The 27,007-nt window shown below is 41.9% G+C and overlaps 2 non-coding genes and 1 pseudogene across 2 annotated transcripts; 2 read left to right on the top strand and 1 right to left on the bottom strand.

Moving 5' to 3' along the window:
• Positions 1-658: 658 nt before the first annotated feature.
• LOC116681447 (zinc finger protein 658B-like) lies at positions 659-24,731 on the bottom strand (annotated as a pseudogene).
• On the top strand, positions 16,146-16,262 carry LOC116681448 (U5 spliceosomal RNA). The gene has a single exon (XR_004330015.1). It is a non-coding gene; the product is annotated as a U5 spliceosomal RNA (small nuclear RNA).
• On the top strand, positions 16,615-16,696 carry trnal-aag (transfer RNA leucine (anticodon AAG)). The gene has a single exon. It is a non-coding gene; the product is annotated as a tRNA-Leu (tRNA).
• Positions 24,732-27,007: the final 2,276 nt, after the last annotated feature.

Raw genomic sequence — 27,007 nt, 5'->3', positions numbered from 1 at the left:
ACGATGACACATACACTGATTTGAAGGTGTCTGAGGTACCAGGACCGTCAAGCAGTCCTTCAGGGGGCACCAGGAAGGCCCGATTCAGGACTCCAATGCAACGCTGCACTTTAAGCCAGGCTACAGTGCTTTCACCGTCCCGCAGCACCAGGAATGTATAGGAGTACAGCGTAAATTACATGCTAAAGGTATCTCAAAACTCTTATTTATCCGGCCACCCTGAAGAGACCGCGGAGGTAGAACGCTCACATTCACTACATCAAGAAAGTGGACATGTTCTGTCGGGAGCTGGATAAAGATGATGAAGGGACATCCATGCGAGGCGCTCCGCAGCTGTGAATTAGTGGAGTCTGGAACAACTGCAAGGTTGACTCGAGGCACTGTATGTAAGTTTGGGATCCAAGCTTTAAATGAACATTTAATTAGGCTGACTGTTCAATTTATAATCTATATTTATTACTCTCACTAGGATGGTGTGCTTTTCAGTTGTGAACTTTATGGTAAAAAACTAATAATTTATGAGAATGTTGGTAACAAACAGTAGGGGGCAGCATTGCCCTATTGCAGCAACTAGTCTGCCTAAATCGAAGCTGAAGAATGTGTTTCCTTGGTAGTGTTTTAATGGAAACACGTTATATTTCCTAATCTTAAATGGTCGTTACTGCTGGTCAGCCTTCAATGTGGAGAGAAGATCAGAATATAAGAACACAGCTATCAGGGCATGAGGAGGAGGAGAAACAACTTGGCTCTGAAACATGTTCACAACGAGGCAGTGTGAATGCGCTGGTGATCTTTAAGGCGACTACTGGAGAAAACCTTTTCCCACATTGATCACACCAGTACGGCTCTCTCCAGTGTGAACACGCCGGTGGCTTTCAAGGGTACACTATGAGAAAACCTTTTCCCACATTGATCACAGCTGTACGGCTTCTCTCCAGTGTGAATGCGTTGATGTGTTTTTAGGTTAGTCTGCACTGCGAAAGCTGCCCCACATTGATCACAGCTGTACGGCTTCTCTCCAGTGTGAATGCGTTGATGTTTTTTTAAGTTACTCTGTCGTGTGAAAGCTGCCCCACATTGATCACAGCTGTACGGCTTCTCTCCAGTGTGAATGCGTTTATGTCTTTTTAGGTGACTCGGCACTGTGAAAGCTGCCCCACATTGATGACAGCTGTACGGCTTCTCTCCAGTGTGAACTCTCAGATGAATCTTTAAATATCGAGATGTTGTGAAGGATTTCTCACAGTTCTGACAGTGGTGACGTTTGGGTCCCTCTCCTCTCCGTTTCTATAGCAACAGACAAACAGAGAGTTAGTGAACAACCTTCTTTAAACCCTGGATTTTCTCTTACTCACAATTTTAACTCCTCATTCAATAATTTATGACAAAATGAAGGAAATATTGCTGACATGTTTAATGAAAGCAAATGCACTCTTCATGTTCTGAAATATTCTAAATCTTTCAGGCAAACTTTAATGAAACAACTGCAACGCTGTAATGAAACAAGAAAGTGTGGCAGATGATGGTGGACCACCTGAATGCGTAAGCAGTCTACAAATATTATACGAACACTTTAAAAGTCGGCAGAAGATACTGTTACTCAGGAACTTACCATTAAGATAAATTAAAACACGTATCTACAATGCTAGAATATGATGCATAGCCTACATACCTCCCTCTAACTCTGTCTCTCTCTTGGACTCTGAAATCTAGAAAATATACAAATAATGAAATTAATCAAAATGTCCACTGTATACATGACTGTAATAGTGTATTCATCAGTTAAAACTGATGTAATAATATATATAAAAACCATTGAAGTGTCCTCTCCCCTCACCCCAGGATGGCAGAAGTTCATTCTGTGAATGGGGGTGACAAGAACCCTCCCTCCTCGTCGTGACCATTTTGACCGAGCACCTAAACACGCATCCCTACTGGACTATTTCCTGCCATTAAACCTCTCACACATTGCCACACAATCATTGTAGTACACTTTAACTTTAACATTCTGTATGGCACCACGCCCTCTTCTCTCACTCAAACCTTTACCATAACCTCACAAGCGGGGGGGTGACTTCTTGCAAGCATAACCTATGCATCAGTGGCCTCCCATTAAACCACTTCCTCAATTGACTGCACACAGCTCTTTTTTAACGTGGCCAACTTTAATTGATGATATTCTATAATCATGTCTACTACAAAAGAAATATCTCAACACAATATGCATTTATGATCATTAAATGAAGAAATCAGAGCCTGTGTCGCCTAGTCAAAGTGTAGGACTAACTACCTGTTTTAAAACTGCATCAACAGCTCACAATGTCTCGTTTTTACTTTATTGGCCTACATGAAATAACAAATATGAGTTGATATGTGTGAAACATTACAATTTACCAACACATGAATTGATCATTGTGAATGATGTGGGACTTCCAGCTGGTCACCGTACAATGCACCAGAATGCGGGAAATCACAAGAATATTTTTCACCAGCCGCCACTGTGATATATTAATACAAACAAAACCCTTGAGGTGTCCTCGTCCTGTTGCACATGAGTGTACAGTAGTCTCCGCCATATAGTTACTGGTCCAGTGAACTAAGACTATAAATAAGGAGGATTGGACATTAAAGAATTGTAGAATCATCCCAAATTATAGTCCTGGTTTATTGGAAAGAAAACACACTGTGTGCTAAGAATGGCAAATACAATGCACATGGAAAAGGGATATACTGTTATTCTCATGAATACAAAAAGAAATAAATGATGTAAAGAGATGTGCTGGTCTCTGGCCAGTCTGCTGCTGTTAGAACCGTTATAGAAACACGTGTAGAGGAAGTTATACATTCTTCATCACTGACTCATTAAGAACTGTATCAGCCTTTGCTAATGATCTCAACAACTGTCATACTCTATTCACCAGACTTCTACCAACAATATGACCGGCAGTTTATTAGTCTTCATAGAGGCAACGTCACAGCACCGATGACTCATATGGATATTTATTTAAATAATGCTCACAATGTTAAAATAATATCAGGACTTAACTGAACAGCAGAATGCTACAGTTGTATATGATATATTGCTAATAATAATAATAACAATAAGAAGGTAAAAGCACTGCTGAGTGAACAAAGGCTGTTAGCCCGGTCAGGAGCAGGCTAGTTGTTAGCTTTGTTTATACATCCAGAAACCCTGGAAAACCCCGGCCTAATCCACTATCTAGGTCTTGTGAACAGGCCTCTTAGTTTAGACTGGTTGTTGTGTCCTGAACACTGACCTGAACATGGCTGGTACCAGAAGCCGGGCCTGCTGCTGGTCCTCTGGGGACCTGGTTGGGCCACTGCTCGGGTCCTGGTCCTCCTCCATTCCTCTATTGTACTGGATTCCAGCAGATCTTCACTGTGGCAGCTGGACTAACTCTGGATTCTGTTGAGTACAAATCAAAGCAGGCAGCGATATTCAGATGCTTTCCCTACATCCACAGGGTCTGATACTGGGCTTGGTGTTGGTGTCCACCTAGTCCTGGTCGTCCTGGGGGGGGGTGGGGGGGGGGGCAAACCAACTCAACCAGTTCTACAATAGCTTTGATTGCCCTGCTTCTGCTGCAATGGCCTGCCCAACCCCCATCACCCCCAAACACACACATACTTCAATCTGTTCAAGGTAGTGAGTTTATCAACAGACATAACTTAAGACATATGCAGAGACAGGCTATTTCCCAATTCTTCCCACCACTAGTAAAATGCATTCATCTGGCAACAGAACTACCCAAACACAAGCACTGACTTGAGTTATGTATGCAGTAAGTACTACTTGTTGGGGTAGTTTTGCTGACCTCTGAAGTCCAGGATTTCCTCCATGAAGAAATGTTTAAAGAGGATATTCTCCATTACTGGTTGAACAATGCTGAAATGTTTTCTAAGTCATTCTCATAACCCTAACTTTAGCATTGACTTGACTGTTGAATTCAGTAAGTGCTCCTTGTTGGGGCAGTTGAACATGACAATGCTACAGACTGTAAATGAAGATGGATGTCATTGTAACCACATTCAGATCATCTCAAATGGAGACACTGATGATTATTGTGTTCATAAGTGCTTCTCTTTGGGGTTGTCTTGGTTGTGAGTTCATTATCAGACACTAACACATGCAGAGGCAGTACATTTCAGCAGTTGTCCACTGCTGGCTAAATAAATAAAAGAATGGGGGTTTTGGAATAGATATGCAGCACTAACTGGTACTTTCTATTGCTGAATGAGCTCTATCTGGAGGAAAAAGGAGTTGCCCCAAAGAAAGTTATTGGACTCTAATTGACCACTCTTAGACTGTTAATGGCATACATTGGGATGATGGTTGTCTGTTCATGAAGCCATTCATTACTTACAATAGTCAAGACCACTGAAACTTGATCAAAAAGAAGGTGGAGTTGAGTGGAAATGGCTGCATTCAGTATTTAAGATGGTAAATCTGTGTAAGGAACCACATCCACTGCTTCTACATCACAACAAAGAAGATGCCAGAAGAAACATCGGGACTATGGAGAAGATCATGAGCAAAGAAGGTTGCTTACTGTAAGACTTTGACGTTGGTCTAACTCAAGCATTGGATTGATTTTAGTTAGTGTTAATCTATGGGGTGGTTTTTCTGACAACTGAATCTCAGTATTTTTTCTAAAAACAAAGTAACAGCTATTCTAAGTTGTGACTCTAGTTGGAGCCCCACTAACACAGAACATCCAGGGAACGTTCAGGGAACGATAGGGAATGTTAGTTTTTGGTTCTCTAAAGGATAGTTCAAACCAAACCAAAAACTAACGTTTAACCAATGCAATTTTACACTCAGTCATTTTCATGTAGCTTCTGTCTGGGCATTAAAATTCCAAATAGTGATACGTTTGACTCAATGGGTATTCATCTCTATTCAGAATTGTAATGTGTGGACATTCCAATGCTAAGAATGAGCATTGTGTGACTGATTGCGCCTCTATAAAGTTTTACGTTTGACTCAATGGGTATTCATATCTATTCAAAATAGTAATGTGGAGACATTCCAATGCCGTGTACAAGCATTGTGTGACTTTGATTGCGCCTCTATAAAGTGATACGTTTGACAATGGTTATTCATACCTATTCAGTTCAGACAATGCCGGGAACACACTGCATTGTGTGATACGTATGTGCCGGAGAGAGCAACACTCCATTCATGAGTTTTTCAGTTTGAAATTACATTCTAAAAGGCTGATTGGCCAGGTTTCCTGACGTCAAGATTTGTGAAGTAACATGGACGTTCCTGATTGGCTGAAAGAAAGGGATAAATGCAGAAGAGCCTAGTACAGCATTTACTGTCTTGGAAAAACAACCAACGGAAACACCAACTACCAACGACCAACAAACAACAACACTTCTCACAAGAAAGTAAGTGATACAGTTACATGATGTGGTGGTTGTAACACTTTGTTATAGTCTGGCAACAGAGAAGCTCTGTTCACGAAACTGCAGGCTAACCTACTAGCTTTGTGCTACTAGGTTAGCCTACTAACTAGCTAGTAGCACGACCAAAGTTTCTTGCTGTATTGAGCATTGTGTCTTTAAAAATAGCGAGTTTGACACAATTATTGTAACGCTATGATAACTTTAGTTACTGTCACAGCCGAAAATATTGATTGAGAATAAATGGTCAACCTGAACCTACGTCCAGCTAATCACCACAACCAGTGATACATGCTTTGCCTGCATTATGTGTTTTGTGTCATGTCAACCTGCTTAAGGTTTTTCTTTTTTTACAAATAGGCTAAGACCTGTTACTAAATTTAGTTTATTTTGCTGTGTCCCATTTAAAAACTACAATTAGAAATCCTGTCACATGCGTTGTTAGCACTGCACATTATTTGATTTCAGCAGGAACACATTTGTTGCAGTTCAATTGTACACGATGAAAAGGAAAGATAGGCAGGATTACACAAAGCGCTGGAAGAGGGCACAACGAGAGATGCTACTACTGGACCGGGTTCTTCTTCAACAACAACAACAACAACAACAACAACAACAACAACAACAACAACAACAACAACCACCACCACCACCACCTCATCAACACCCACTGCAGCAAATGCCTGAGGAATGTGAAGAAAAGCCAGAACTTGCTTTAAATAATGCCAGCAGCTCTAAGGGGGACAGCAGCAGCGTTGCTTCTGCAACTTGTCAGGAAATGTGGGAGACGCCCATGGACAAACTTATGAATGAGACCAGTGACTCCTGCAGCGAGGAACACAAGCCACAAAGTTCCCTCAGAAACGTCTTACAACACTGGGCCTTAAAACACCAGATTCAGCACTCTGCTCTTGATGATCTTCTTGTGGGACTGAAAGCCAATGGGCATCCAGAGTTACCTTCAACAGGTACAGTTGCTTAGAATTTTGCATTTGCAATGATGTACAATTTAATGGTAAGGAGCACTAGAGTAACATAACGTTTTTGTTGTTGTAAACAGAAGAACTCACACAGAGGGAGGTGAGTCATCCCACAGAGGGAGGTGGCTCAGACATGAAGAGGGAAATGAGAGGTAAGAAGACTCAAGTCGTTCACGTGCATGTGTGTGTGCGTGTGATAACTGAGTACTAAACAAACACTTTTTTTTTTCTTAGGCATGAGGGCATCCATGCACCTCATGGAACAGGTCATCCATGATCTGAAGGATCAGATAGATGAGCTCTTAAAGCGCTCCCTGTCACCTCCTGCTCCTCCTGTTGAAGACTTCCTGCTGTCTCCCTGCTCGACTGTCACCGAGCTGCAGGAGTTTGACAGGACTCTTTTTCAACTGGAGAGGAGGAACAAGATGGTAATTATGTGGCCATAGTCCTGCCCTAAGACAAACACTATATAATTGCATAAAATCCAATATCTTAACTGAACTGACTTTTCTTAAAAAATGAGATTGTACAAGCTCTACACTATATGTATAATTTGTTACTATATGTTTTACAGCAACTTTTCCTGTCAACCCTCGGGGGTTGTACTGGAGGTGATGCCATCCGCCGCATGCTGCGGCAAGTTGCAACAAACGAGGTGCTAAGACAGTACAGCTTGCGGGGAAGAAAAACCAAGAGGGCCTTCCAGGACCTGGCTGTATGCAGGGTTATAACAGGCAGGTGTTATTTTATTGTTCATGTCAAAGGTAGATTACACTGTGATATGTTTGCACGTGTTTGCTGTGTTTTCTGTTTGGGTTTATTGTGGCATGTCTTTTATATTTGTTGAATTGCATGTTTGGTTTTGTGGTGGCTTTATTTCCTTGTTTGTAGGTGGGTTTTCTTTATGGAGACTGGAGACCCTCCCCCTGTTTGTTGTTGTCGCTCGGACTTAACAAGCTCAGAATTACATAAGTGGACACACCTGGGCTTGAGGAGGGCAGGTGTGTGAGAACAAGGCGGTGAAAAGGAGAGAAGCCACAGAGAAGAGACAGAGAAGCCACGGGGAAGCAACGGGCGAGGGCAAGAGGAACTGGCGGAAGAGGAGGAGAGCAGAGCAGAATCGAAGCAAGGGAAGTGAAGCCAAAGAGACACGGAGGAGAGCGGTAGCTGAGACGAGTGGACGGACGGGAGAAGCGTCTACGATAGACACTCCGAGAAGGACTGAAACGCGAGAAAGCAGATAAGTAAAGGAACGTCTGCCGGCTAACCTCGGAGAGTGTGTGGCGTGAAGTACTGCTTGTGATCTTTGTTCTGAGAGCTCTCTCTCTCTCTGTCCCTCCCAGTGCCAGCTACGGAGCAACAAAGACGCTACGCCAACCAGCCGAAGAAGGACCCCGGCTTCCGGGAGTGAAACGTGGCTGCCGTTTGCATCATTGCTGCCTTGGACTGAAACGAACATTGAACCATAAACGATAAGGACATGACTCTTAGCATAGTATATGAATTTTAACCCTTCCTTGCTGTCTCTTTTATATTTGTTGTTTAATAGCCCTAACCCTGTTTTTAGTTTAGAATAAAGAATTACATTTAGACCAAGCTGTGTAGTGTGTCCTATTTTGTCAGTGGGAAGATTCTAACTTCTGGTAGACTGCCTTTAATTTAAAAAAAGAACACCCCCCTCCTCGCGGCGGGTTTGTGACATTCATATTAGTGTTGTGCTTAGCTTGGCTGACAAGAGGTTTTAATTTGACTTACAACTCTGCTTCATTTTGACTTCTACTTTAGCGGCCTGCCAGAAAAACTTCCCTGCTCTGACTGCTGCAGAAGCGGAGGTTTTGATTGGGCAAGTTCTGAAGTTTGCCCCACACAGACGGTAAATTAAAGTTCTTTGGCGTGATGTTACTAAAAAATAGCTTTTGTCAATGTGTTCATTCTTAGTATTACATGTCTAACTTTTGTTTATTTCTTTATAGGCCAGCTGAGAAGGACTGACCGTGGAACCATAGAGCCCCTCTTTAAAATATATTTTATATATATATACTACAAAAAACAGTGACTTATTTGCACATACTTTACAAACACATCTTTATACATCTTGCACTACATTTGCATTACACCATTATCTTTTTTTGTATTTATTTTGTTTGAATATTAAAGTTTTGAAATGCCATCAAGTTTGCCTGTTCATTCATTCCTACTAATGCTAGTGCTAATCTATGGGTGGTTTTTCTGACAACTGAATACCAGGATTTTAACTAAAGTCTTAACAGTACGTTGTGTTATTAGTTGGAGAAGCTAAAATGTTTTATAGTTCATTCTAGATTGTGTTTCTGGGTAAATGATGTTTTGGTAAGTCATTCCTATTACTCTAACTTTAGCATTGACTTGACTGTTGAATTCAGTAAGTGCTACTTGTTGGGGCAGTTGAACATGACAATGCTACAGACTGTAAATGAAGATGGATGTCATTGTAATCACATTCAGATCCTCTCAAATGGAGACACTGATGATTATTGGGTTCATAAGTGCTTCTCTTTGGGGTGTCTTGGTAGTGAGTTCATCATCAGACATATCTCTGAGTAAATGCAGAGACAGTCTATTTCACAAATCTTCCCAACACTAGTAAAGCACCAGAACTACCCAAACACAAGCACTGACTGGAGTTATGTATGCAGTAACTGCTACTTTTGGGGTAGTTTTGCTGACCTGGAGGATGGCCTCCATAAACACATGTTTAAAAGGGATTTTCTCCATTACTGGTTGAACAATGCTGAAATGTTTTCTAAGTTACTGCAAACAGGTTATGAACATTCGTGCAAAAAGGTACAGCACCACTTTTTGGGTTATCGTGGTCGAGTGTTTAAGGCGATGGACTAGAAATCCTTTGGGTTGATGATGTTGGAACCTTGGTTGCCAGAGGTTCCCAAACCTTCTCTCGATATGTGAATCACAGATTTTCCAGTCCGACTAACAGAGCAGAGTGGCACAGCGGAAACGTGCTGCGCCCATGACCCAGAGGTCGATGGATTGAAACTATCCTCTGCTAATTCATATGCTTTTTTTCAGGTATAAGTCTGTTTCCTGTTTGTTGATGTTTAACGATGCATCTCTTGCTGCAAGTGTCTGAAGTGAAATGTCTACAGTGCTCATATCTGCCGTAACACCTATAAAAACTGGAGCACAATACAATGAATATACTCCACAACAGTACACGTACATAAATACAGTAAAATAGAAACTGCAAAACATGTACTGTTAAAGTGCTTGTTGTGCTGTCTGATAGTCTGAGGTATAAAAGAGAGAGCATACCGCTTAGTTTGTGTAACAGGAGGTCTTAGTCTACCACTATGTTCTATAACCCTACCAGTCAGATTACCACAGGAGGTAATATCTTTTGCAGCTCTTTTAAAGACTCTACCATAATACCTGCTGGTTTCACTTCAGACACTTGCAGCACCTGATGCTTTCAACAGACTTGACATTGATACAAAGCATAGGAAATAGCAGAGGATGGTTTCGATCCATCGATCTCTGGGTTATGGGCCCAGCACGCTTCCGCTGCACCACTCTGCTCTGTTATTTGTGTCCAGGGGCTGGAAAATCTGTTATTCACATTTTGACGGAATGTGGCAACCAAGGTTCCACCATCTCACTAAAAAAATATCTTTTGGAAATTGATTTTAATGCCTTAATTAATTAAAAAGGAAAAATCCAACTTGTAAGGACACAAGCAGCTTTGCTCAGCGATGGTGGTATAGTATAGTGGTGAGCATAGCTTCCTTCCTAGCAGACATGGGTTTGATTCCCAGCCATTGCAGTAGCTTTCTTTGTGTGGTTACTTGCTGTATTTGTCAAGAAGTAACCAGAAAGGTTACTTGCCCAACCCGATTTGATAAAATATTAGATCTCTTTTATGCTACAAATAAGGGAGCATATCAATCAATCAAGCTGCCTCCACAAGGATCCACAGACACAGGCAGTGCACTACGATTTGCACATTGCCCGTGTCTGGTAACTACTACTAACCAATTGAAAAGTTCATGAACATTTGTGCAAATAGGTCTAGAACTGATGTTCAGTTTGTTGTGGCCGAGTGGTTAAGGCGATGGACTACGAATTCATTGGGATTTTACTTGTGCATGTTCAAATTCTGCCAACAATGAAAAGCATTCTTCAAGAGTGGTAGCAAACAGATGACACATCACAGTATACCGAATCGCAGATGTGCCTTCATGAACAATGTTGTGTTATCTCATTGGTACTGGAAGCAAGCAGTGTTGTGCAATGCATCTCTTAGCATTTATTTTCAGTCTGATTTACAAGATTTGTAGTGAACGTTGTGTTGTCCAGCAGAAAGACAACAGGTGTGTTACTTTTCGACTATGATTTGTACCATAGCAGTGCACGCAATTTGCCCATGTTGGATTTCCAGCCACAACAGTTGCATGTACAGGTTTTGAAGCCATATACAACATTAACATTACATGTTTTACCCAGGTTTCTTCTTTTATTCAGTAATATTTCAATTTCCTTGCGGGAGTTTTCCCAAAAGGATTAATAAAGATAAGTCTAAGTCTATCTCAGAAAAAAGAAAGAAAAAATCTGAAAATCTTCAGGGGATGTAGCTATTGGCTTTTTCCTTGCCCTTCCTTGCTTTTTCCTACAGCCCCTGATGAGTCAGAAAATCCCTCCGGGGGGGTGTTATTACATCAACAACAATGGGAAATGTGTTCATATACTTTGTCGCCCTTCGATAGCTCAGTTGGTAGAGCGGAGGACTGTAGACTGTAGCATGAATCTGACATCCTTACGTCGCTGGTTCAAATCTGGCTCAAAGGAGCAGTCTTTTCAAGAGTTTCCCTTCACAGATCAATAAAGTCTTTCTGATCTAGAGATGGACAGATGACCCAAAAGCATAATACTTCTTGCCAAGACAGAACAAGAAAAAAAAAAGAAGAGGTCGGGGAGATAGAGTTAAGTCCTGACAGAATAGAGCACTACAGACAAAAGATGTGAAATAGTGCCAAGTGTGAACAGAAGAATTGGAGAAAAAAAACTAGCTTCTCTTTCTCCTGTTTTGTATACAAGCCAAAGTTTTACAAAACAAAATATAACTTTCCCCGAATCCCTCAGTTAAATCACAGTCAATATTTGTCTCACAAACCATCTCAATGTCCAATTTAAATAATTTATCCAACAGAATTGAAACTTAAACTTACCCCCGCTGTTTGAAATTCCTTCCTTGTCGTTTGGATTTCCGAGTGGAATCAGCGAGCCCTCCTTGGTGGGAAAATGCAAAGACATAACAAATTCTGTTGTCTCCTACAAGGAGAACACACTGAGGACAGATACAGAAGTCATATACTCTGAGAGGCATTGGAGATCTTATTATGAATAATTAATATTAAAATCAGTGGTTAAATGTAATTTTTCATTACAAGTTACTGTTTGAAAAACTGAAAAGAATTGTTATTGAGATAGAGGCAGATGAAGTGTTTATGACCCATCAATGATGACAAAAGGAGACATCCGCTGTCGGGGGTCTGATTTAAAGGAAATGGTACTCTTTAAAAGTGTTGGGGTTTAACGTTAAACTAATGAGGAAGAATCTGACAAATCTAAAAACAAGTCCAGGAACTTACTCTTTTAAATATTTCACCTGAATCTGTCAAGTCCTGACCATTCCCTGACCAGGAATTGAACCCGGGCCACAGCAGTGAGAGCGCCGAATCCTAGCCACTAGACCATCAGGGAGTCACTTTTGTTAAAATTTATCTTTGTAGATGTGAGTTTCCTTTTCACTTACTGGAATGACTCATATTGTTTTAGAAGAGGAATGGCTCCTGGCTAGAGCTTCAGAAGGCAGGACATGACAGATTACACATCTGTCACATAGTCAGTTTGTATTCTTAAATACCAAGTCTCTTGCTGTTCCTTGACTAGTTGGCCACCCCTGCTTTGCATCGCTCCAGGTAAGTAGAAAGCAATCTGTTATGCACCTTTGCATTGCACTAAAATGTCCAAATTTGGACCTGAATCCAACATACCATTATTTGACACTCATATTCTGTAAGTCATTTAGTTAGTTAATCGTTCAGAGGATGTGGGAAAAAGCAAGTCAAGAACAGGTTTTGAAGGACTTGACACAGACAGTGAATACAGCAGTAGATATGTCTACTGTGTACAAACACATGGTAACTTTACATGTGTTTTACACGCACATTCATGTCCTCCTTAATATAAAGTACTGCTAAGTCCTTTATTCCCAATATCATGTCTCAGACATTAGTTCCAGATGAAATTGCTGGTTGTCAGAAGTGGGATTTGAACCCACGCCTCCAGAGGCGACTGCAACCTGAACGCAGCGCCTTGGACCGCTCGGCCATCCTGACTGATTCAGCATGTGCCCACTTGGACATGTCTCAAAAAATTATGATATAGTAAATTAAACATGTCATGATATAGTAGGTTCTCAGTCTAATGTCATAGTTAACAAGGGAAGGTTTCTCAACTGTCAGTCCAAATATATGGGCGTTCATGGAGACATGGAAGAAAGTCACCAGGGTGGCAATGTGCTTGACAATGGCAATACATTGCGCGGGATGTGAAGGCAATGTGCAATACAGGCCAAATCCTATGGTGGGAATCAAGATCCACCAATGTTACTGTCCACAATGTCCACCTGAATCCAGAAATGTCCCTGCCAGATGAGAAATAGACTGACAATTGGGTCAACATTGTGCAATTATCTTCAAAATGTCCAACTGAGTCCACAAATATACCTGCCAGATGGGAAATAAACTGATAACTGTCTTCATGGTCTAACAGTGTCAAATATTGCCGTACAATGCCCACATTGAGTCCAGATGTGTCCATTTTGGTTCCTGATCCATGCTGTTACTGCAAAGGTTTACAACAAGGCCAAGGGCAACTGGACTTGGTAAAAGGTTCTTCGCAGAAGTTTTGTCTCTCATCCAAGAGACTTCTTTAGTTGTTTTTTTTACACAAAAAGATTTGGACACAGTGCCCACTCCCACACCCATATCTGACAATTGAAAGCTGTGGGGAAAGGGGGGTTCCAAAGCTAATAGACCATTCAACAAGCAGTTCTGATGTACTATACTGGTCCATTCAGGATGAGCACTGTATACTCTGACTGCAGCAACACAAGTTCAAATTTCAGTGATCCCTAATTTTTATGGTGATTACTAGACTGAATGCAAAGTGTGTATCCCCCATGTAACTCAAAGCCTATCACCTCCAGTCAGTACTGTCTTTGGAGCTCCTTCTGATTACATTAACGACCAGGTGACTCCTCAACATGCCCCCACCAACATACTGTTTACAGTCTAAATGGCCAAGGACATTAAACCTGTAAGCTCACTTTAAACTAGATGTGAAAAGTTGAAAAGTTGATCTTTTTCACCTGTGCTGTGGCTTAAAAACAGGTTCCACTGAGATTTGAACTCAGAACGCTGGATTTAGAGCCCAGAGTGCTAACTATTAAACCACGGAACCTTCCAGTCAATACTGTCCAATTTGCTTCCTTTGTCAGAATAAGATCTTCTTCTCTTTTACAGACTGGACAACATCACTAGTTGGAGATGGCAGGTACCCAGGTCCTCATACATGCAAAGCATGCACTCTACCACTGAGCTACATCCCCCAAAGATTTTGAGATTTTTAAAAACTTTTTTTGAGATCACTGAATAAGAGAAGAAACCTGGGTGAAATATGTAATGTTAATGTTGTATATGGCTTCAAATGCTTGCACTGCATTGCACTTGCAATGCTTGCACTTGCTTAAATAACCTGGATTGAGCAAGCTCTGGGATTTATCCTTCTGCAGAAGACCATAGAGCAGCCCAACGATAACCCTAGTTATAATTGGCTGACTTTGTAATTGTCTTAATGTGGCTGTTGTCAGAGTCCAAGACTACACCAAGATTTGTGATGAAGAAGGTTGTTACTATTTTCAAAGCAGTGCAATTACAATTTCATTTTAAGTCTACTGTTTGTCCTTAAAGTGGTGCTTTCTGCTGTGAAATTCTTTTTTTGCGTCGATACGGCTCTGTTTCTTTTCATTTTAAGTACATACTTGGCCTACATTTTTAAATGCATGCAGGTATACATGCGTACAGTTGTATGCATGCGTTTAGGAACCCATGCTGAAGTGGACTAAAAAGAAGAATTAAAACAATCATCTTTTGGAAATTGATCTTAATGCCTTAATTTACAAAAAGAAAAAATCCAAGTTTGTCCAGCAATGGTGGTATAGTGGTGAGCATCGCTGCTTTCCAAACAGTTGACATGGGTTTGACTCCCAGCCATTGCAGAAGTTTTCATTGTGTGGTTACTAGCTTTATGTGTCAAGAAGTAACCAGAAAGGTTACTTGCCCAACCCGATTTGATAAAATATTAGATCTCTGTTATGGTAAAAATAAGGGAGCATATCAATCAATCAAGCTGTCTCCACAAGGATCCACAGACACAGGCAGCGCACTACGATTTGCACATTGCCCGTGTCTGGTAACTACTACTAACCAATTGCAAAGATTATGAACATTTGTGTAAACAGGTATTGCTCTGCTTTTCAGGTTGTCGTGGCCGAGTGGTTAAGGCGATGGACTAGAAATCCATTGGGGTCTCCCCAGCAGGTTCGAATCCTGCCGATAATGAGAATAGTATTAAATCAAAGACACATCACAGAATACCAAACTGGGGATTTGTTTTCATGAACAATATTGTGTTGTCTCATAGTTACTGGATACCACCAGTCTCCACCAATGCATCTCTCAGCATTTATTTTCAGTTTGTGTTACAAGATTTGCAGTGAACGTTGTATTGTCCAGCAGAAAGGCAACAGTAGTGTGTTACTTTTCGACTATAATTCATACCATAGGTTTTGAAGCCATATACAACATTCCCATTACATGTTTTACCACAGTTTCTTCTTTTATTCAGTGATATTTATATCTCCTTGCGGGAGTCATCCCAAAAGGATTAATAAAGATAAGTCTAAGTATATCTCAGAAAACAATCCAAAAAAAACTGAAAATCTTCCGGGGATGTAGCTCAGTGGTCTTTTATACCTCAGGCTATCAGACAGCCCAACAAGCACTTTAAATGTACATGTTTTACAGTTTCACTGTATTTATGTACTTGTACTGTAGTATATGGCATCACACTCCAGTTTGTTATGTACCTGTACTGTGGTGCAGTATATTTATTTTGTAATGCTCCAGTTTTTATAGGTGTTACAGCAGGTATGAGTACTGTAGTTTCCATATTTATGGATGAAAATCAACTTGTCATGCAATTAAGTTTACTCTTCAGCAGGTGGAGGCATTTCACTTCAGACACTTGCAGCAACAGATGCTATGTTAAACATGGAAATAGACTTCATGCTGATACAAAGCATAGGAATTAGCAGAGGATGGTTTCGATCCATCGACCTCTGGATTATGAGCCCAGCACGCTTCCGCTGTGCCACTCTGCTGTGGTAATCTGAACTTCCTGATTACTAACAAATTGATTATTGACATGTTACACTTGTGACTGGCTGGTGTTTTAAAAACAGGGCATTGTGAGTACAGATATAAACATCAGTAAGGAGTCTACCAAGTTGCCTCTTATCATTTTAGTTTGGAAAGCGGCACACCAAGTCAATTTTACCGCGACGGTTTTAACTGGGTCGACTAGGGTTTTCAGCTGCTCTCGAGCAGACAGCTGTACTCACTCTGGTTTCTCTTCATAACACATAAGTCTTTTGCCTTTTACTAAAGACTTCCTTGGAGGGGAACACAGATGAGCTAAAACTAGTTTGGGTGGGCTTTGCTGTATGGCCGAGCCTTTTGTACTTGTGAAAAACAAATATGCTGTCCTTAACTAGACTCAGTGTCCTCACAGCACAGCTAGTGCTATATGGGGCGAGGCCAAAGAAACAGATACCAGCATGTGACTTTGCAAATCAGTGGCTCACCCTGGCCACCATGAAAGATGCCATTTGGACCTCCAGAAACTTGCTGGTAAGAAAGTACATGCCGATCCCCTCCCCCGTGGCTGTGATCAGGATGGCTGCAATATATAAGTAGTATGTGTTTCATGTTTGCACTTTTGTTTTTGAATGGTAAATGAACAACTGTGCTGTAATCCGTTATTTACGTTCCCTGTGTTTGTCACAATGTGGGGATCTGATTTTATAGGTAGTGTGGCCGAGTGGTCTAAGGCGTTGGATTAAGGCTCCAGTCTCTCTGGAGGCGTGGGTTCAAATCCCACCACTGCCATTTGCTGAAATGTTACATACATTGGTACACTCCTTGCTGAGGATTGCCTAAATCCTCCTTTCCAGCAGCTTGGAGTAGAGTTTACCAAGGAGCCTGAGCAGTGTGATACTCCTGGAATGGGCAGATGCTGTTCTTCTTGAAGAGGGGAACCACCACCCTGGTCTGCCACTCCTTAGGCACTTTCGTGATCACCCTCAGTGTCACTACCCTTCATGACTCTATTTTTTAAAAACGTTACCTTTCGTCTCCTTGGACTCTTATTCACATCAATTAAGAAAACACATGTACCGTTCGAGTCTGCCTTTCTCTTTATTACATAAGGAATTAAACATTAAAGAAATAAAACCAATAAAACCCATGTACCGTTTGAGTCTGTCTTTCTGTCATCTCTGTCTTTCTCTGTATTACACAACCTTTATACTAGGGATGAGCGAGTACATTATCTGTATCTGTATTTGTATCCGTATCTGTACTCGGACTGGGCGGGGCCTAACCCAAAAGTGGACAGAATTTAACCCGGAAGTGGGTCGGGTTGTCTTGAAAAGGGAGGGGCTTTAACCGGTATGTTATTCTAAGCATGCAATTGATATGGGTTGATCAGATGCTGTTTCTCAGATCTGCATTGACTTTAATGAAGCCAGCAGACGGTAAAAAAATAATAAATAAATAAAAAAAAGACCTCCGACGGCAGAGACGCAACGGGAGTCACATTTAAACCAGGCAGCATTTTTGAAACCCCATGTTTACCAGAATCCTACTGGTAAAGTAAGTACTGCAAACAAAAAGTAAATTACAAATCTGAAGCTGAAGAAGCCCTAAACGTTAACGGAAAAGACCCGCGGACCTGATTGACTGAGAGAGAGAGAGAGAGAGAGAGAGAGAGAGAGAGAGAGAGAGAGAGAGAGAGAGAGAGAGCGAGCTGTTCTCCGTTTTCTGTGTGTGTGAGTGAGCCGAGTTGCGGTCGGCTGAGGAGTTGTATTCGATCCGAGCACAGATATTGACTCGTATTACTCGTATAATACTTGTACTCGGCAAAAGTGCTTTATCCGTACAGGATACTCGTTTCAGCCGAATACTCGGCTCATATTCCTACACAGATGCACAACCAATAATAAAACACTACTGAGTGAATGCGTTCATAAAATGAAGAACATTGTTCAGAAAGATTAATGAAGCTTCATTTGAACATAACTATTAACCACCTGAACCTGGTAAAAGGTATGAGGTACTCATGCATAGCTAGCCAGTGATTTACCTGCTGTAGATGGTGGTTGGCATGCCAATGAGGCTTGAAAATTTCCAGATGGTGATTCAGAGGAGATGTAACAGTTTAAAGTGTAAAGTAACTTTTTTTCTAAAATTTCCGCTTACAGTGGCATTGAGAGCTCTTCTCTAATATTACCGGGTAAGCCATAACTATTCAACTTCCCAAGTTATTGTTGATCTCAGAAACAACAATAGACAAGTTTTGGGCAGACGTTTCACTGTAATGTTGCAGCTGGTAAAGTTGGAGCTGATTTTAATTACTTTATCACCAGTTGGGTAGTTTAATCTATAATAATACATCATAATGTATGTGTTGATTAATAATAACCTCAAACTGCAAAGCTGTAAAAAACTGTAGAGCAATTAATAAGTAGCCTACAAATCCCTCTGAGATGTGACATTAGAGTATGAGTAGCAGTATCGTTACAGTTCCAGTAGCCTACTTAAGTAAATGTATATTAGTTACATTTCACCACTGGATCTAAACACTAGCTAAGTGTAAAACTGCCAGAAAACAGAAGACATGTTTAAGCTGTAGAATTACAACGGTGGCTGATAGCAACAACCGATGTCACGTCAACGGCGAAGAAAATACAACAAATTTACATAATTCAAATTAAGAATGTCCATTCATAGTGTGTCATTACATTAGCTGACATTAGTATCCAACGGGCTGGTAACGTTAAAGCTAAATGGTAATGTTCACGTAGCACTGAGTTCATGCTAAATTATATGATAATAACTTGAATGAGCATTAACGTTAAGTCACATAGTAATGCTTTTGACTTATTACATTTTGACTTAATACAAGGCCAATTTCTACTCACCACAAAGGTAAATAGACAATAAACAAACATATAAATCAACCCACGGTTTAAGGTTAGCGTTAAATTAACTGTAGTTAACATGTTATCCATCCGAAAGTGGCGTAAACAGGAACAGTGACTAACTTTATAGCATTCATGTAACGTTAAAACAGAAAACGTCAGACAGGGACAACATAAAATTTAATTACACGTTTTGTCATTTAACATCTTTTCCTTCATAATCATATAAATAACTTACCTTTTAGCGTAATGTTCAGTGGAGCTCAGTCGCTGTGTGCTGTAAATCCACTGTCCACACGAGCACTGAGAGGGGCCGGAAGCTTCACTCGCTAAACTGCTCCGGGGCAAAAACGCCTCCAGTGCGCATTCTAGTGTCCAAGGACATATTACATCCGTAGTGGTTTAGCAGTACCATAGGAAATGACTAGGAATCAGTTTAGGGCGTTTTAGCTCAAGAATTCCTGCGGAAGACCCGGTGGAGTGTGGGTTTGAGTCCCATCTGGGGTGCACTTCAGCAGAGCGGCGGAGCGGAAGCATGCTGGGACCATAACTCAAAGGTTGATGGATTGAAACCATTCTCTGCTAATATCTTTGCTGGTTGGGCTGTATACAGGTTTTAAATCACATCCATTGGTTGCATGGACGGGACTTCAATACCCCGGTTCTACCACCTGATCGCTGTCTTGTCTTTGTCGTTCAACAACTATTTGGGCTCACACCTAAACACACCCGAAGCCGAAAAATCACACTGCACCTCAAAAGTGCTCTCAAGCACTCCCAGCTGTGCGTTTCCAGAAGAGATCCTTGTTTTCTTTTAGCTTGGGAAAATGCTTTAGCTTATGACATAACACCATTGTGCTTCTCATTAGTGTGTTCACTTCAGTTATGTATTGAAGCACATCCTTAGAGCTAATGGCCCTCATTTATCAACCTAACATAGAAACCAGCACAGACATGAGCACAGAAATCCTCTTACGACAGGCTTTACGTGAGATTCATGAAACGTTCGTATCACTCCAATCAGAGAGTAAGAATGATTGTACATTGATAAATGCAGCAGCTGGAAACGATTGTAATTTAAATATCACGCCCCAATATATTCTCAATTTTGAGGCCTCGCCTCTACTATTTACGACATGGCCAGATCCGACTAAGAGGTGGAGAATGAAAACCTGACATCTCAGGGGCTCTGGTGCAGCCAGCTACCACCAGGCCCAGGAGAATATGCCGCCTAAGAAAAATGCACGTTGAAGACATTTGGATAATTGGAATTCTGTTGGTGGCGCTCCTGATCATCGGCCTTGGGGTCTCGCTGACCTACCCTAAAATTGGTAAGACAGCCGCCAGCAATTTCACCCACAAGCTGTCTGGGGAACTTAAAGAGTGCCTACATGGAGTGATTGAGAGGATGAAGGTTTTACATCTGGCAGAGAAGGTAGATGGACTGCAAAAATCACTACGCGATATGGATGCTCGCATGACGCTGAGGTCGGTAACAATTGAGTGATGGACATTGATTCGGATAAATTCCACCGAGTCAACCTAAATTGAACTGCAACTGATCAACTACCCACACCCCCCTCCCCGCAACCCTTCACCCGAGCAGGAAAACAACCAGCAGCTGGCCATTCTATCTCGTCCTGTACTCTGGTTATCTCTTCAAGGTCACGCCGATGAACTGAGCTTTTATCAACATAGTCAGTCTGACGCCCACACATTCGCACACACAAGTCATTATCTCACACACATGTGTGTCCACATGAACTGTGCATTATGTTGTGATTTTGTATTACCATGTTGCTGTCTGCATTGTTTCTTTTCGAGATAAGCGTGTGGTGGCGCTGTTCCACAGCTGCCGCCTGGAGGCTTGCTCCAACCTAAGTCAAATTCCTCGTATGTATACTTGTATGTCATACCTGGCAAATAAAGCTGATTCTGATCAATCTGATGTACAGTAGCGGTTTGTATCCCTCAATCATTCGACCAACCAGGATTACAACCAATAGTGCTACACTAATTGATAATATATTTACCAACGTCACTGTCTATAAAGTTGAAAGTCGACTAATAACAAATGATGTCAGTGATCATCTGCCAGTTTTTGAAAACATACATAGCTACACCAAGACCAGGAAGGACGACAACATGACAGATGAACTGATTTAGATTTTGCATTTTCAGAAGAGCACCTTGTTTTCTTTTAGCTGAGAAAAAGGCTTGCATTCATAAAAGGTAAACAAATTGCACTTTATTGCCCTTATTAAACATTTAGGCAATTTTAGCAGTACAATACAAACATAAGAAACTACAAAACAACAATAACTTGGTAATGATGAGAGGACTGTTTGGACCAATTTACATTATAAGGGTGACAAAAATGTATTCCTAAAATGAAAATTACACTGACATCATGTCAGCCCAAAAAATTGTATGTTTCTAGAGATGAGAAGAAAGTTTTTACAAAATAAAACCAAAATAAAAAAAGTTTCAAACATGTCTTTAAACGTTTTAATGTTTCTCCTTTGGGCCTTCTCCTTCCCACGGTGGGTACATTGTGGTTAGGGTTGGGTAACGAACCCGGTGCTAGTACGGCACCGGTGCCTTATCACCCGGTATCTATCGGACTGATTAGTAACGGGGATTTTGGGGCCTCATTTCGGTGCTACTGAAATACCAGCGCTGCCTTTTTCCATCTAGTGGTTGTTTTTGTCGTTTAGCAGCAATTTAATGGAGTATTATTACATTTTTCTTACATTTAATTTGGACCATATAGAAATAAACAAGCCGTTCTTAAATGTTGCTGACTGTCTTTTTGTGGTCCTTTTTTTTCACATACATTTAAAAAATATATTTTTAAAAGGATGGGTTCAGGCACCGAATCTGGTGCCTAAATGGTAAAGAGTTCTGAGGAAAGACAGAAAACAGTCCAGCTGATCCACAATAACATACATGCTGCTCAGAAGATAGTTACTGCTGGTCAGCCTTCAATGTGGAGAGAAGATCAGAATATAACAACACAGCTATCAGGGCATGAGGAGGAAGAAACAGCTTGGCTCTGGAACATGTTCACAACGAGGTAGAGTGAATGGGCTGGTGTCTTTTAAGGCTACTACTCCGAGAAAAGGTTTTCCCACATTGTTCACACCAGTACGGCTTCTCTCCAGTGTGAATGCGTTGATGTGTTTTTAGGGTACTCTGTAGCGTGAAAGCTGCCCCACATTGATCACAGCTGTAAGGCTTCTCTCCAGTGTGAATGCGTTGATGTGTTTTTAGGGTACTCTGTAGCGTGAAAGCTGCCCCACATTGTTCACAGCTGTACGGCTTCTCTCCAGTGTGAATGCGTTGATGTGTTTTTAGGGTACTCTGTAGCGTGAAAGCTGCCCCACATTGATCACAGCTGTAAGGCTTCTCTCCAGTGTGAATGCGCTGGTGAGCTTTAAGGGCATTGCCACGAGAAAAGGTTTCCCCACATTGTTCACACCAGAACGGCTTCTCTCCAGTGTGAATGCGCTGGTGAGATTTAAGGTTACCACTACGAGAAAATGTTTCCCCACATTGTTCACAGCTGTACGGCTTCTCTCCAGTGTGAATGCGTTGATGTGTTTTTAGGGTACTCTTTAGCGTGAAAGCTGCCCCACATTGATCACAGCTGTAAGGCTTCTCTCCAGTGTGAATGCGTTGATGTGTTTTTAGGGTACTCTTTAGCGTGAAAGCTGCCCCACATTGATCACAGCTGTAAGGCTTCTCTCCAGTGTGAATGCGTTGATGTGTTTTTAGGGTACTCTGTAGCGTGAAAGCTGCCCCACATTGTTCACAGCTGTAAGGCTTCTCTCCAGTGTGAATGCGCTGGTGAGCTTTAAGGGCATTGCCACGAGAAAAGGTTTCCCCACATTGTTCACACCAGAACGGCTTCTCTCCAGTGTGAATGCGCTGGTGAGATTTAAGGTTACCACTACGAGAAAATGTTTCCCCACATTGTTCACAGCTGTACGGCTTCTCTCCAGTGTGAATGCGTTGATGTGTTTTTAGGGTACTCTGTAGCGTGAAAGCTGCCCCACATTGATCACAGCTGTAAGGCTTCTCTCCAGTGTGAATGCGTTGATGTGTTTTTAGGGTACTCTGTAGCGTGAAAGCTGCCCCACATTGTTCACAGCTGTACGGCTTCTCTCCAGTGTGAATGCGTTGATGTGTTTTAGGGTACTCTGTAGCGTGAAAGCTGCCCCACATTGATCACAGCTGTAAGGCTTCTCTCCAGTGTGAACTCTCTGATGAATCTTTAAATATCCTGATGTGAAGGATTGTCACACTGCTGACAGCGGTGACGTTTGACTCCTCTTCCTCTCCGTTTCTATCAACAGACAGAAAAACCAAGAGAGTGAGTTAGTGAGGTGCCATACTGTAGAGCTCTATCTTAAACTATAAACAACATTTAGAGCATGTCTATGGAACATTGTTTGACTGATGCGTTACCTTTCTTAATTATCTGCCAACATCACTATTATGGAGTTGCATTATGGGAAATGTAGCATTCAGTGTTGGTTAGTTTGTGATAAACAAACTACTTTTGATCAATTTATGTGTGGCCTCCATTTTGTTGCCAGCCTTTAGCCAGCCGGTAACAAATGGGGGACCATCCAGGATTTTAGTGCCGGGAGAGTTGTAAATATATAACATATTCCCACAGATTTTTAGCTCTCATCGGTATCTGTAGGCGTTACCGTGTTGTCTTCATGTTGCTGGAACAGCTCTACTCTAGTAAAGTAAATTGGAACCATTGTTCATGATAGGCATTAGCAATGAGGGGCACCAGTTGACCTTTGACCTTTTGCTTTAGGTTGTCGTTTTTGCTAAATAAAACTTGTATAGCAAGCAGTATTGTGTAAGTAATATGGTAGTGGAATGTGGTATTGTCCACACAAGCTCCATTTCATCAAGCATTTCTGAAGCTCAGCAAAGCTGGTCTGCAAAAATGATTTCAAATGCCTTGAAATGGCATCCAACACCTGACCGACGTGTCTAGACCTGCTCTTTGTCTTTATGGAAAGCGCAAAGAGATAACTGTTGTTGTGATTTAGCGCTATATAAATCAAATTGAATTGAAGTGGCCTTTTTGTTGCCTAACCCTGGTTGGCACTCTTTGTTTCTTAATTAGATCAAAAATAAAAATTTGATCCCAAAAAATAATACTTTACATGAGAACAATAATCCAGAAAAACAAAGTGTGAATATATTGTTGAATCTGTTATATTGTTGAAGTTAAATTGGTAGAAATGTACATACGATAAACCTGACACATTATATGAAAGGCACCGAGGAGATTATCCACACTGATTTTTCCCGGCCTTTATTTATCCGTGTTGCCCCCCCAACCACTATCAGAGGGCCACCGCTTGACTACCGGTTTTTCTTTTAGGAATTACGGTATAATATATAAATCCTAAAAGACATTTGTGAAACCCTCTGTGTGCATTCATTAATATTGAAATTAGATTTCTGGGACTCTTCAGTCTGGAGTAACCTCTTTCCTTCACTCACCTCCTCCTCCCTGACACCTTTCCTCTTGCCCTCCTTCTTCTTCTTCTTCTTCTTCTTCTTCTTCTCCTCCATCTCCTTGTGTTTCTGCAGGTACTCGGTGATAAGGTCCAGGTCCAGGTTGTCTTGTGGCTCCCATGTGTTCTCCTCACTGGAAAGGTGAGTGCAGACAGAAGAACATCTCCTCACACTTTGTTTTTAGACAATCCATTCTCACGCTAATTATCATTCCTTTTATTCCTTTTTTCTATTGCCATCTTGTAAGGTTATTTGTGGGTCTGCAACGTAGTATCAAAATACCAAACCTTCAACTTTGAGGGCACGATACCATGCTGACACTTATTTGCAATATGTAAATATATTATTTATCTCAGGACCAAGAACACCAAGCATTAATGTTCTACACTCATACTTAGTCTGAGAACCCCTTCCATTTCAGCAGAAACTCTACTCTTCCCTTCACCACTCTGTGGTCCAAAACCTTCTCCACCACATACTCCTCTTCTTCCTCTTCCACCTCCTCCTCCTTCTTGCCCTTCTTTCCTGCTCTGGTCGCCAGCTTGCCGTCTGCTGAAGGTGCCTTTAGTAGACCCAAGGGGGGACATGCAGAGATAATGACACAAGGGTTAGAAGAACTAATGGGAGGTGTGAGTGAATTCTAGCTGACTATATTTTACTAGATTCAAATCTTCTTGTCTCTAGTTTTCTTTATGACAACACAGAACGTGTGTGTGTGTGTGTGTTTTAAAACAAATCTTTTTATGAATGTTTGTGGCAGATTTCTGCAATGTAACTGAGTGAATATTACATTATGATGTGATATCTCTTGCAGGATCAGCCACCGTCATCATTGACCACGGTAATCATCATTTTAGCTTGATCAACAGCAGCAATGCCTCCACCATTCAGCTGTCCTAAATGCTCTGGAAGAGCCTTCACACTGGTGGAGTTAACCCAGCACAACGGACTTGTCCATGCACATGAGCCACATTTTGCCATAACGTGTGGTAAAGTCTTTCTGACAACATATTTACAGGAAGCATAAAGACATTATAGCGAGACGAGCCATTGCTCATGATATGTTCATAAATTGAAAGATAAATAGTGCTATTGTATTTATTCTTTGCTATTGTTGACTGTTCTCTTGGTATGAAGATGTTAATAAAATTTATATAAATGTTTTTTATATTGGACATGACATCCTAAAAACATTTTTGCATTTTATTTTGGGATGTTACATGTTATGTTTGAGATCCTGTGAATGAAACATTTCCATTTTAAGGACTAAAATAAATGTCTAAAAGTCACTTCATTGTTTGCATTTTTTTTCTTTCACCTAAGGAGTTTTGACACGAGAGAGCATTTGGTGGAACAGTGGCAGACACCAGGGCCAAGCCAGGAAGGTTCTATGATAGGAGAACACTGACCTGAACATGGCTGCTATCAGAGGCCCAGTCTGCTGCTGGTCTTCTGGGGACCTCATTGCTCCGCTGCTCCTGGTCCTGGTTGTCCTCCTCCATTCCTCTCTGGTCCTGAAGTCCAGCAGCTCTCCACTGTGGCTTCTTACACCAGGAAGAAATCTAAAGGGAAAACATGGACTTTGGAGTTAACACACACAACTTTATTAGGTCATTTCCCCTCACACTGCTACGGTGGCCCACACGGTTCAACACACACACACACAACACACACACACACACACACACACACACACACAAATGATACAACACGCACACACAAGCTGGAGGAGCTGACGGCGCTGACCCGGCTGCAAAGGGAGTAGCGGGGGTGCAGCCTCATGTGCTTCACCGAGACGTGGCTGCGTGAACTTTTGCTGCTGCAGCTACAGATCAGATTCACACTGTTGTCTCTCAACTTCAAAACCAGCACCCCCATTCCCTCCTCCTCATCTCCAGGGACTTCAATCATGTTTCCCTGTCCTCTGCTCCCCCCCTCCCCCTTCACCCAGTATGTTAAATGCCACACCAGGGTCGTCACAACTTTGGATTTACTGTATGCAAACATCAAAGATGCATACACCCCCCCCCCCCCGCTCGGCCGCTCAGATCACAACCTGGTCCACCTGGTCCCAGACTACCCCCTGTGGGGACCAAACAACAACCTGTGGAGAGGCTTGTTAAGCAGTGGTCTGAGGAGGTCAGTGATAGGCTCAGAGACTGCTTTGAAACTACAGACTGGGAAGCACTCTGCACCCCCCGGCACCGACACTGACAGCATGACCCAATGCATCACAGACTAGATGAACTTCTGTGTGGAGAACACGGGCCCTCCAAGTTGGTCCAGTGTTTTCCCAACAACAAACCCTGGGGGACCTCTGAGATTAAGGCCTGCTGAATGAGAAGAAGAGGGTCTTTGCATCAGGGGACAGAGAGGAGCTGCACAGAGTCCAGAAGGAACTCCGGCTCAAGATCAGGAGGGGGAAGGTCATCTATGGGAGGAAATTAGAAAAGAGTCTGGAACAGAACAAGACCAGGGACGTCTGGAGAGGGCTACAGAACATCTCAGGCCACAGCAGAGGGGGGGGAAGGGAGGGGGGGGGGGGGGGACCAAGCCAGCGGAGACCAGGACTGGGCAGATTAGCTGAATCTGGTTTTAACAGATTGGACTCTGCCTCCTCGCCCTCTTCAACCCCCCAGCCCCCTCTTTCACACCTCCCCTAACCTAC

This window comes from Etheostoma spectabile, unplaced genomic scaffold (genome assembly GCF_008692095.1).
Source record: "Etheostoma spectabile isolate EspeVRDwgs_2016 unplaced genomic scaffold, UIUC_Espe_1.0 scaffold00018626, whole genome shotgun sequence".
NCBI lineage: Eukaryota > Metazoa > Chordata > Actinopteri > Perciformes > Percidae > Etheostoma > Etheostoma spectabile.
The sequence above is the reverse complement of the archived record's forward strand: the minus strand, read 5'-3'. Positions and strand labels throughout refer to the sequence as shown.